Genomic DNA, 12717 nt, shown 5'->3' with positions numbered 1-12717 from the left:
CCTGAAGGACTTTTAAATATCTTTTTTTGATGTTGGCTGACTTTTGTTTCATTTTCTATCAAAATTATCCCACGCTGCTTCAATAATCTCGAGGTCCGGGCTCTGGGGAGGCCAATCCATGACTGAGTGTTCCACTGTGCATTTTTTCTACCTAGGTATGCTTTTAATGCACTGGCAGTGTGTTTGGGATCATTGCCATGCTGAAAAATTAAGCTGTTGCCAAACAGACATTGTTGCAGCCCCAAATCATGACAGCCTCCACCATGTTTTACAGTTTCAGACCTCTTCCGCACACACAGATGGTGATCTTCAGGCCAGTTCTTGTGTAATTTGGAATACCGGTTTTCCTTCTTTAAGAATTGCTTCTTGACAGCCACCCTTCCACTGAGACTATTTCTAATGAGGCTTAGGTGAACAGTAGACGGATCAACTAAATGTCCAGATCTCACAGGAATGTCAGATACTGTTGATCTGCCTAGATAGTTTTTTTTAAAGCCTGCCACTTCTTCTTTTGTCCTCCACTTCTCCAGTTTTTTAAGGACACACTGTGCCGAGAATTCAGAATATCACTCTGAAAATCACCATGTTGGTGCAAAGAATTCTCTTTTCTATCTGTCAAACTGTGGATCTTTATCAGTTTCATAGATTCAACTAAAGGAATAGGAACATTGTGTGTTTCGTGACAGGCTGCTAATAACAAGGTGACTAAAGATCCCATTTAAAATTGGTTCTTTGGAAAATTGTCTGTTATGTGTAGACATTACACCAGCTCACACTTTGAGGCAGGTGCCTTCGCTATTCATAGGTCAGAAGACTTGCATAGTATTGTGTGTTATGTGAAAAAATCTTCATCAGTTAAACATAGTATGACACATTTAAGTCTCCTAAGATTTATATATGAAACAAAAACATTCACAATTGGATGGAATGAAAAGTTCTTCTCCACAGGGATCAGCTGAGTGATGTAATCAAGTACTACACCCCGTGTGCAGTCACATATGTGTGAACATGCACGCCGCATAACAAACAACCAGGGATCAAGAATAGCTTGTTAACATCCCATCTTATGTTCAGAGGTCGAAAAAAAAACCCTCTCCCTGGGTCTTATTATCGCCTGGCACGCTGCCTTGCACCAAAGCAGCGTGTCCCAATATCAGGCTATAAAAATGACAATGCGCATCGACGGCCTCAGAGACACTCAGGGAGACGCTCCAGAGGATATAAAGCAACCTTGAAGTGTGACGCTGTGGCGCATGAGAGATGACACATCCACAAGCGCGTACATGCTCCCGCAGACGCAATACATATCGATAATCCCAGACGACTGGCTGGCTTTGTACGTCAGCGGCATGTGTCTGGGGCGTGTGTGTTTATGTCTAAGTGCGGGGTTGGCCACATGACAAATCTGCAAAGAGCAGAATGTATGAACGTCGTGAGAGTTACAGGTCACTGCCGATCGCTAGAAGAGCATTAGCATAATCCTATGATAAGTCATGAGTAACTACATAGTAATTATGTAATTATTAGAGGGTTTAAACCTATGTTTAGCCACAATATGACGTGCATTCAATTATCTGTCATGTGCAAACACAGGCAGCTTGGTCAGTATCTGTGAGGCTTACCTAAGTAAACAACTCTCTATGCAGGGTTTATCTCCAGGAACAAAACATTAAATGCTGCTAACATTTGGTGTAATCAAAAGAAGGCTTTCATAAAGCAACACTCATGTTGTGTAGTAAAGGCTTTTGTGTTGTTTGTGTCTGTCACCAGGTAGACTGTGACTAAAGAGGCACCAGCTGCTTTGAATGCCGCAGGAACGAGTCACCGACTGCAACTAAGCAATGAAGTTTCGCTGGCTCTCTAAATCACAGATACACACACAATAAAGAAGCAAAGTTATGTGTGTACGCGTGGGGTGTGTGTGTGTCGGTCATCCTGCTCATTCGTTGTAATTCTCCCATAATCCTTTACTCTGCAAAATGACACAGCTGCCAGACATATCCTCTTTGCTGGCGCCTCAAACCTCCACTTCTTTCCTCTCTCTCCCACTCTCTTTATATGACACACATACACACACACAGACACACACACACACACACACACTGTGACACACACACACTGTGACACACACACATACACACTGTGACACACACGTATTTAACAACCATCAACCATGCACAGAGATTATCTTGACGATTACATGATCAGCATCATGTTAACTCGTGCACTTTACAGTAAAAGCATGACACAACTATTTCTGTGATTCACAGCGCACAAAGACGTGCCTCCGTCACCATGACAACACTATTCCTGGAAACAAACAGGATCTTCATTCTTGATGCATTTATGATTCCTCATCTGCTAATTGTTAAAAGAAAAGGCATCGCGGCACCAGTTGGGGCAGGAGGAGGATGATGAAACAGCGCGCTGGCTTCCTGTTTGTGAGGACAGAACACACCCTGTTTACACAGTGAGCGCACAAAACTGCTTCCTAATCCCCCACATGGCTCGGTGCTGGACTCGGTTGGTGGAGTGGGTTTTTGAGAAGCACCTGCTGGGGACTTATCAGCTCAGTTTAGAGGAGTTTAAAAAAAAATCTCACCTGATTTTGAAATCGGGTTGCATCACGCTCAAAAGGAGACATTTCACAGATTTCTCTTCTCTTAAATCTCAAACGGGCACGCGCTACAAGATGTCGAAATAATGGTGCAACACACACATACTTTGAGAAATCTTTAAGATGATCCTGGCAGAGGGAGCAAAGCAGCATCTTATGTGTGGATGAAAAAGAAAACTGCGGTGCAACAGCTTGCAGCTTAGCAATGAGCAAAAAAGCAGAAGGTTGAAGCTAAATGAAAGGTGCTAGAGAAATGCGGTCAGCCTATTCTAACCTAGTCTATTTAGAAGGGAGAATTTAGCTTCTGTATTACATATATATCTCTAGCAGCATTGCTAAGTAGCAGTAGTTAACGATATGAGCCTCAGGGGCTAGAATGGCAACAGCTGTACTTCCATCTCAGCTGACTAACGCACCGGTAGGCCCTGTGGTAGTTTCAGATCTCATTCTTGTTGTAGGCTCTCCATCTCGATCTCAGTGGCTGCTTTGAAAGTGATGATGTTATAATAATCACAATCGACTGAATTTTAATTTCATGTGACACCCTGATGAGTATAGGAGCAGTTTGGGAGGTTTTAGACTTGCGCAGAAATGGATAATCAGAGCCAAAAAAACAAAACAAAAAAAAGAAATCCAAAGAAAATGTAAGTAACAAAGCTCCTGGACCCGATTTATCCCGCTGAAAGTGCTGGTGGCTAAAGTGACCTTAAAATCCTAAGAGCCCAGCACAAGAAAGCTTCTTAGTTTGTATGACGTAGGCAGAAAAGCGGTCCTATCGCTGCTTTTCACCTGGCAAAATTAATTTACAGCCTCTCTGATATATGACAAAAGGGAACATATCAAACAAAAAGAGCAGACCAGAGATGTGGAGCACCCCACATGCCGCGCTGGCACTTTGGTGATGCCAGTCTGTCCGTCTATTCCCTAGCAACCCTGTAACCCGGGGCGACAGGGCCTCAGCAACAAACAGACAGACCAGAACTCCGCTTGCTTGTTGCCAAGAGGCTGATAATGCTGATCTTTTCAGATCTACACACAAACACACATAATAGGAACACAAAGACACAAACTTACACCTCCAGCATATACATCCAATATTGCCATCATACTTCATCTACTTACACTTGTATGCAGTCATACACAGTGTAAAGCAGGAATAGAGACATTATACATAAGCGATATGCTGCTTAGCAGCATAGCACGTTTTTCCTGGCTTAATAGATCCACAATATTAATGATGATGGCATTTGTTAAGTTGAATTGATAGAGACAGAGACATGCTCATGTCACGCATTCTGGTTTGAATTATTAAAGCTGTCAAACACATAAAAAAACATTTTTGGGGAAAACTTTTTGCAGGAAAGAGTCTAATGTGTCCGTCTCTGAGCATTTACACAGATTCTTTGCCTGCACCGTGTGGGAAGGGTGGAGGTAGGGAGGTAGAGGGGTTACCGAGAAGTCTGCTAATTGGCAGGACTTACCATTCTTCAAATGACTGAGTAACTGAAACAGTTAATATCCTACCTCAAGAGAGAAATGGATGAGCCTCGTCATTCATCACCTGTGAAACAAAAAGAAGAGAAGACCGTGTTTGAGAGTCAACACACACGTCTGCCGGTAACATAATAAGGAAAAATAACCCCAGAATATGCAGAGAGCTCAGGAAAAGAGCAAGCACACTGTGTGATTCACGCAGGGATTCAACATCCACTCGAATGGCCTCCTCGCAAATTCTTGTTGATCGAATCTGAGCATGCTCGGTTGACAACGTCAAGTTAGGGAAGCACGAGGGGGATAACCCTGCTATAGAGGATAATGTGTTATATGCTCACTTCCAGCCCTTAGTGGATGCAACATAACAGTAGCAGGGGGGAGAAAGTGCTGAAAAAGCTCCCGTGTGAGGCGGCAGCGCAGACATCAGAGCAAATGGGATGTGAAGTTTCTGGAACAGCGTCTGTATTGTTGGGGGAACGCAGCAGGGGGGGCTAAGCTCATGCAGCTTCTGTTTACTGACAGAATATAGGAAAGAACAGAGCTCACCTGCACCTATTCACTTATATTGCGTCGCAAGCATCCGTATCCAGCACAACTACAGAGCTTACAGATATTCTGCCATTAAGTCTGAAAGAACTGTGTGTGTAGCAAGTATTGCAGAGTCATTAATAGTGTTCCTTTCACTGTTACAGCCTGTTTAATGAGAGGCCACAACCACGCTGTCTGAGTGATTAGTTACTGTGGCGGCTGACGGCCAGCACTTGTCTTTGTATGCTCAAAATATTTGGAGGGAAAAGGAGGTCTAACTGCGCGCCACGTACCTTCAATCATTCCAATACCAGCTTCTAGTCTACTTCCAGCCCCCTTTATATAGTCTAAAATGCTATAAAAACAAAAAGTTTACAGGAATTCAAAATCAAAGAGTAACCTACACCCACAGGCACGGAGCCAGAAATATGTGTTCAGAAGCCAAACCCTACTAGCTTTGTTATATTATGAGGTATTGTGTAGATGACAAGAGTCTAAAAATAACCTTCATAACGTGGCTGAAAAGAAGCTAATGTCCCAGCTTCATTTGTTGCTCTGAGTCAGGCTTTTAAATTCCCAGTTAATGACCTGTTTATGAGCTCAGTGCCACCAGTTTCTCTTTCTCTCTCTCTGTCTCATATATCATGTACATACCCATACATATCCATACATATATATAGCATATTTATAATGATGTGTATAGGATCAATGATGGAAAGTGACTAATTAAAGTGTGAATCGCCCCGTCCTGCGTCTCTCCTGCTGAAGGTTGCTCTTTATCGAAACCGACATAGCTGCTTAAAAAAACAAAACAGGCCATGTCACATTCTTTCTTACTGGTACTGACAGGCTAGGAGGAAACAAATCTCTGAACATTTATTTAAATCTGACAAACAATGCAGAAGCTGAACACAATGGCATGAAGGGAATGAAGGGAGGATGTAAATAAAACAGCTGTAGGGGCAGATTAGTAAGCAGCTTATTTTAGTGACCTTTGCGGTCAAAAGGCAACACGATACTCTCTGTAACTTTTAGAGATGATGACATGGAGAGAGGTGAATTAATGCCTAGAGACCACCGGTTTCTTGGGAACATTTATATTCCCCAACCGGTTGGTGAGTGGTTGCTGGAGGTTGATGGCAGCTGCTGTGAAATTTATTGCTTAAGTCCAAATCACACAGGTCTAGAGAGAAGTCAATGACACCCTGGCAACACCTGGTTGCTAGGGGAAAATGAATCTTCCCCAACCAGTTTGCGAGTGATTAATGAAGGTTACTGTCAGTTACGGTAAAGAGGTATGTGGTGCTGCACTGATAACCTCCCTGTGATTGCATTGGTTGCAAGCAGACTGCTGCAGTCACTTATTGCTAGCATGGAAGATGCAAACACGCTGAAAACTAGCTAAGTGGCAGCGGAACTCAAAGTTTTGAATGCAAATTGGAAACATTAAATGTTCATCTTCAAAGTAAAAGCTGTGCCTTTTGTAACATTGTTGTAGTTGCTGAGTTTTTGCTGACAAGTCTCCATCTTACACACAAATTAAGGGGAACTGCAGCACTGTGGGGGTGATAAATCATAAGGAGGTTTTTTGGGTGCAGCACCTTCTTTGTGATCAGTTTCACCCAGCGATAGCCTGCAACCTCCAGCAACCACTCTCCAACTGGTTGGGGAATACAAATTTTCCTTAGCAACCACAGGTTCCCAAGAGTTTGCCAACGGTTCTCTAAGCCTGTGTGACTGAAACCTAAAGTAAAATCCTGAATAAATGAGCAGAGAAACACAACAAACGCAGAAGCATCCACATCCACATCCACATCCATAAATTGTAATATCTTACATAAAAAATAAAATGCTTTTACTCGTTTCACTAATTTGTGCTTTCCTTGTGTCCCCTGCCCTTAGTATGCTCTGTTAAAGGATGTCTAAATTGCTAAAATGCATCTGGAGCACAGAATACAGCAAGCCTGTATTACTACACAGAGTTTTTACCTTCAGCTCATAAAAGAGGCGTGGCACACAGCTGGGACATACGAACTGATTGGAGGACTGCTCTTTGAACAACTATTAGCATTTTAACGTTTTTAAGGTAGTCAAACTTTCTGCTCTTCACGACACGTGTGTGTCACACTAATTAAATGTGACCCTGAGTACAAAACATAAAAAATGTCTTAAACACTTTTACACCTGAGATCATAAATCGATGTCGCTGTGTCAAACTACACAACTACAAAACAAGTCTGTCTCATCATCTGCCTCAACTCTTCTACCCACAGGTTTCTGTCTTGCTCTAGTGTCTCTCGTGAGTCAAGGAAAGGAATTGGGAAAGTGCAATTTGGGAAATGAGAAAAGGTTCAGATGGCAGGAGAAAAAGGTCAGAGCAAGTTCAATGCGGGGGCACAAATGGAGAGTTTCAGTCACCAGAGCTTTCCAGATGGCTTCAATAGGAGTAAAGATTGGTCTCAGAAAGACATCGTGGTCAGCGGCACACAGTAAATGATCGTGATTCTTGTGCACTATTACAGGTCGGCGTCAGATGTGATCACACTGTCAGCAGTAACAACAACAACTTCAACAACTAGACAAAGAGGGTCATTTTTATTGCACATTACAAAGACGAATGCACATTTGAGAGCTCAGTAGGGGAAACACCATAAATACTGATATGGAAAAAACGGTGATATGATCAGATAAGTTGTACTTTATGGTATTCACAACAAATGGGTGAATGGAAGTGTGGTGTACACCCAAAGATTAGGACAGGCCTGAATGCTTGACCTTTACATCTGATGGCTTTGATACCCTGTAGGCGCATAAAGTTTAAGAGACCTGTCTCTGACCCAGAGTCGGCACGCCCCCCTTTTTCAGCAGAAAAGTATCTCAGAGTCTTTTTCACAAGTGAAGAGAAGTGACAGACTGGTTTCGTATCTGTACCAGCGCTGTGGTACTCTGGTGTGGGGAAGAGAGACAAATTACCCATCGACCGGTCGAACTCTGCATAGTGACCAAATAATAATGAGATGGTAGATACAAGCAGTGAAAATGAGCTTCTTCTGCAGGGTAGCTGGACTCACCCTTAACAACAGATTGAGAAGTTTTATCAAGCCAAAGTGAGTAGACCAGCAGTTCCTTCACACTAAAAGGAGCCAGTTGATGTGGTTCAGGCATCTACATAAGACTAGAAGGCCTCAAAGCAGACCCAGGAAACACTGGAGACACTAAAACTCTCAGGAACGCTGTGGTATTCCTGGATTTCTCTGCCTAGACTGCTGCGCTGACGACCTGGATGGACGGACATGGATGGATGGATGGATGGATGGAGGGAGGGATTGAACTCCTATTATATTCCAGTCTGATCAAAAGTTGAGGTTCAACCAGGTTATGTACAGTTCTGGTACTTGCTTTGTTCTGTCTACCAGTTTTTCACCACCAGCTCCTCTGTACACTGACTAAATCTCTACAAGCTATAAAAGGTTGGGGCCTCACTTCAGGATTAGGAAAATTTTCCAGAAGGACCACGTCAGACTGAAAACATTTTCATCAGTGTGCTAGAAATTTCTAAGATCTGTTATGTCTAGCAAATCTGTCTCGTTTGGCCCATCTGAGAGTTGCCACTGGCTCTTATCCCCAGCTATAGCCTTTCATTTCTAAATTCCTCTGGATCAGCGAACACTCTTGAATCCATTTCTGAATGAGTCATACGCAAACCTCCACCTAAATTGCACCCTCTAATAAATTTCCACTGTTATCCCAAAGGGAGTCTTCATGTTTGAATTCCCCCTTTGTTTAAGAGTGGTTGTAGGTTTTGTTTTTTCTTACAGAAACGGTGTCCCCTGGAGAATTATTGTTCTGTTTTAGAAATTACTTCTCATTCCACAGCTTCATCCCGTACTCTGTCAAGTTGAAAGAAGACTGTGGAAAGCACTTTCCTTTACGTCTCTACCCAGGTTTCATCTTTTTCGCCTCTTTGCCGTCCTCTCCGCGCCCATTTTCCTCTTTCCTCTTCAGTACTTGCAGCTCTTTTCATCTTCACCCCTCCTGTCTAATACTCGCTTTTCTTAAACTTTCCTATCCTCCCATCATTTCCTCTCTTTTTTTCTCCTCTCCTCAGTCCCTCAGTATCTGTATAGCTAAGGGGCCTGGCTCAAGTTCAAAACCTTTTTCATGTTGCTCTTTAGCGCAGCTCAGCAGAGCACCCTGCTGTGGTGGGTCTCCTTGCTTTCTTTCAAGCTCACATCCCACATCTATTCCTCTCTTTACCTCTCACTGGCACTCAGATCACTTCCTTTACCAGGAGCTAGAAGGTACACCGCTTTCATCTTCCCCTCCTTCTTTTTCCTGCTCTTGTCAAAACTTCTACTTCCACTGTCTGAAGAAAAAGCGCTGCTTCTGCAACGCAGCCCAAGCGTTTAAGCTTTGCTGGGATTTTTTTTTAAGTGCTACTCCCTAGGCCAAGCATGCTGTCTTTGCAATTTCACTGATCTATAGAAGAAAAAAAACATTGCACAAGTAAATGATCAGCAAACTGTCAACTGTCAAGTTGTTGCACATGACCACTGATTTCGGTTTTATCCTCAGCTTCATGTCTCCGTGCAACTTGTGCTTGAAATACACAGTTTGCTTAAAAGTTTTCAAGATGGGTCGAGGTTACCTTAGAACTATTAACAACTGAAGGACTTATTATTTAAATTATTGAAAACATTTCTAGTGCAAACAGCTGATTCGCACAACCAAAATAACACTTCAACATCGAACAGGTTTCCTATTCTTGTATAAAATCCTAACGATGTTTAACCCAATCACACAAAATCTTCCAGTAAAATTACTTTGAAAAAAAGACAAAAATTAATTTTTATAAAAACTAGCGTTGTGATGATGGTTGATGATGTCAGTGATAGATGATGGCCAAAGTGATGGGCGAAAGCTCTCCCATGGAGGCTATTTTTAGCTCTTTTTCTTACTAATGCGTTCAAATAATATCATTACTATGAGGTTCATGATGAATTGAATCTGCGTCGCTATAGTTTCATGTTGCACCGCGCCATGCAACTGATGCTTGCAACACAGACATGTCCAGGCATGCACGGGCAGATACCTTCTGCGAGCTTTTAGGTGTAGCGTGTGGAGCATCATCATCATCATTATCAAAAATCAAATAAAAGGAAATGGGACATTTCTGACTGCTGGATTGATTTCAAGGCTAAAGTGTAATATGACCCTGTGCTTGGAAACATGCCAGCGTGAATAATCTCCATAACGTTTCTTTTTTTTCCAGTGGTCATTTCTGCTGGGGGAAAAGTCCACTGTGTGCGGCGAGGGGATGATGAAGAACTGAGGAATAACAGGTCAGTGGTTTTAAACATTTTTTTTTTAAACTGTGACGTTAGTAGAAATAATGTTTAGAAAAAGAAAGAAAGTCAGAAAATGTTATAACTTAATACTGTTTTAGGTGTTTGCCTAATACACGTCTACGTATTTTCCTGCAATCACAGCTGCTCAGAATGTTGTGCAGGTCATGTCTTTACACACCACTTTGCATTTAAACATTAGTTTTTATTGATCTCTGGCTCTCTTCCACAGCGTCTTTTGTCCCGTTTTCCTTCCCTCACCCCCCAAGTGGGCGTGGCAGATGGTCGCTAACTAAGTCTGTTTCTACCAGAGGTTTCTTCCTGTTAAAAGCAAGTTTTTCCTTCCCACTGTCGCCAAGTCCTTGCTCATAGGGGATCGTCAGATTGTTGGGGTTATCTTTGTATTATTGTAATGTCGTTACCGTGCAATATAAAGCACATTGAGGTGATTTAGCAGTACACAAATAAAACTTGAATTACAGTAAATTACTAATCAGAAAGTTGTTGGTTCAATCCCTGGTTGAACCAGTCTGCATGAAAGACACTAAATCCAATACACTTATTAAAGGATGAATGGGTGATAATATTAGATAGAAAGCACCTAAGAGTAGAAGTAAAGTGCTTGCATGTGAATAAGTGAATGAAGTGTATTGTATAAATTGCTTTGACTGCTCAAGTTGAGTAGAAAAGCGCTTTATAAGAATCACAGCGCTGAGTTATGAAGTGCCGCCTTTGGAATATAAACCAGGATTAAGTGATGGTAATAGAATCAGTAGCAGGAAAGAACTCACAGACTTGTGATGGCACTAACATCTGAGACAACAGTCACATTTTGTAACAATAAAAAAAAACATATCAAAAGTTACTTTTTCTTAACAAGTACCATAGAATTAAACTACTAACCAAGTGGACCTGCTGAATCCTGTAACTTCTCCTCAGAGAATCTAAGACAAACATCAGGGACCAACTGTCCAGGAACTGAAAGGCCCCTCAGTTTACTGCGACAATCAGCTCTTTGTCCCTCCACTTGGCTCCAACATCTTTCCTCCAGTTCTATTTACTCATTCATTCAGCACTAATTCTCTGTCTGTGTCACTCCGTCTCTCTGCATCTTTCTCTTCTTTCTTCTTTCCTTTACGTCTTATCATTGCCATTGTCTCATCCTGGACACAGAAGCATATTTGCCAGGAGCCAGCGGAGGCAAACAGGGAGCCTATTCAAAGAGCTCAGCACGGACACGAGAACGAGAAGGGTAGGAGGAGGAGGAGGATGGAGTGGAAAAAGCAGAAGGAGACAGAGAGTAAATTCCCTGGATGTCTTGATATCAATAAGCAATTTCTTCAAGAGAAAACATTGGAGGGAAAAATAACTAATGGCTTTAATTGCATCCTTTTCAGACCTTCTAGCAATTCTCATGTTGCACACTGTTGCACTCAATCCAAACCACACAAACAATATTTGCCTTGCTCTTTATCATCCCCCCACATACACACACCCAATGCTCTCTGAGGACATAATGCCCTGAAGTCCATTAACAAATACAGTCCCTGCTGACAGACAGTCATTTGCAATCAGGCTGAAAGAGAAAAATGCATAGCTGCTCATATCCTCTGTAGGCAGATGATAGCCTCAAACAATTACACACTCTGAGCCAAGACAGAAGTCAGAACTGATCACTTCCTTTATTGCTTATTGCTACTGCTTGGGCGATGAGCGAAATGCAGTGATCAAACAGACATTGTCTCACAAATATTGGCTGTTTCACTGTTGAAGGAAAGATCAATAGGATTACAAGATGTGCCCTCTAATCGCTGTTGTTTTAGGCTCGTCGTTTGATCCCTGATCTAATGTGTTTTACATGCCACAAAATTTCTGTCACAGACATAAACACAGTTAGCAGCAGTTTCAATATTCAGCCTGCTTGTAAATGAAGCATTTTCACACGTGCATTTGAAAAGAGGAAAAAGTGACTTATTTGAAATACGACTCTCGGTGCTGACTCTCAAAGGAACAGAAAGCAGCTTTTTAGCTGAGTTGGCAACAAGTCGACAAAAGAGGAATGGAAGACAGACAGTTATGACAGATGGGTGGATGGTACAGCCTTTTAAATAAACCGTGTGAACTGTTAGGAACAAAGTAAACAGACAGTAAACAAGGTAACACATTTGCTTTGGCAACAAACATGTTGAGGTTTTTGGGATTTTTTTTTTTTGCCTCAAAATAAAACGTCTATAAGTTAAAAGAGAACCAATTGGACAGTTGATGAGCGCCTGCTGCCTGAAGTCAATCTTCTAGCCCGGTGGATGAACTTTCCTCTAACTGTGAGGCTGTTCCATTTATTCAAGTATTCAGGTTGAGAAATATCAAAATTCAGTCTGTGGTGTTACATATTTCTGGAAGGATCTAGACCTTCAAAGCTGAACCAATTCACAGACGGTTAATGTGGGACATCGAGTAGGAAGGCAGATGTGTGTATTTAGGGGGTTTTCTGAGATTTTGTTGGAAGATTTTTTTTTTTGAAATTTAATAAAATGAAAAGAAATATGAAACGTAGTCACCCTTCACTCTTTATATTTTCCTAGGAAAATGGGAAATAGGTGCAGTATATACCTAAGGCAAAAACGAGTTACTACAGTTCTAAAGAGCTTGAAAGTCAATATTTGATATGACCACCTTTATTCTTCAACACAGCCTGAACTCTTTGAACAACTTTCATGTAATTTCTCTAAGTAG

General features: G+C 41.9%; 1 protein-coding gene across 2 annotated transcripts in view; it reads right to left on the bottom strand.

The window, feature by feature from the left end:
• Positions 1-12717, bottom strand: part of pag1 (phosphoprotein membrane anchor with glycosphingolipid microdomains 1) — a 60071-nt gene that overhangs the window by 37381 nt on the left and 9973 nt on the right. Inside the window, exon 2 of one of the 2 annotated variants that reach the window (XM_065470831.1) lies at positions 4142-4178. The exons of the other annotated variant lie outside the window; for it this stretch is intronic. The gene's annotated coding sequence lies outside the window, so the exon portion shown is untranslated. The remainder of the gene's footprint in view (positions 1-4141; positions 4179-12717) is intronic. 2 annotated transcript variants of the gene reach the window in all.

Source organism: Pelmatolapia mariae, linkage group LG22 (assembly GCF_036321145.2).
Source record: "Pelmatolapia mariae isolate MD_Pm_ZW linkage group LG22, Pm_UMD_F_2, whole genome shotgun sequence".
In the NCBI taxonomy this organism is placed as follows: Eukaryota; Metazoa; Chordata; class Actinopteri; order Cichliformes; family Cichlidae; genus Pelmatolapia; species Pelmatolapia mariae.
This window is presented reverse-complemented; position numbering and strand designations above follow the sequence as displayed.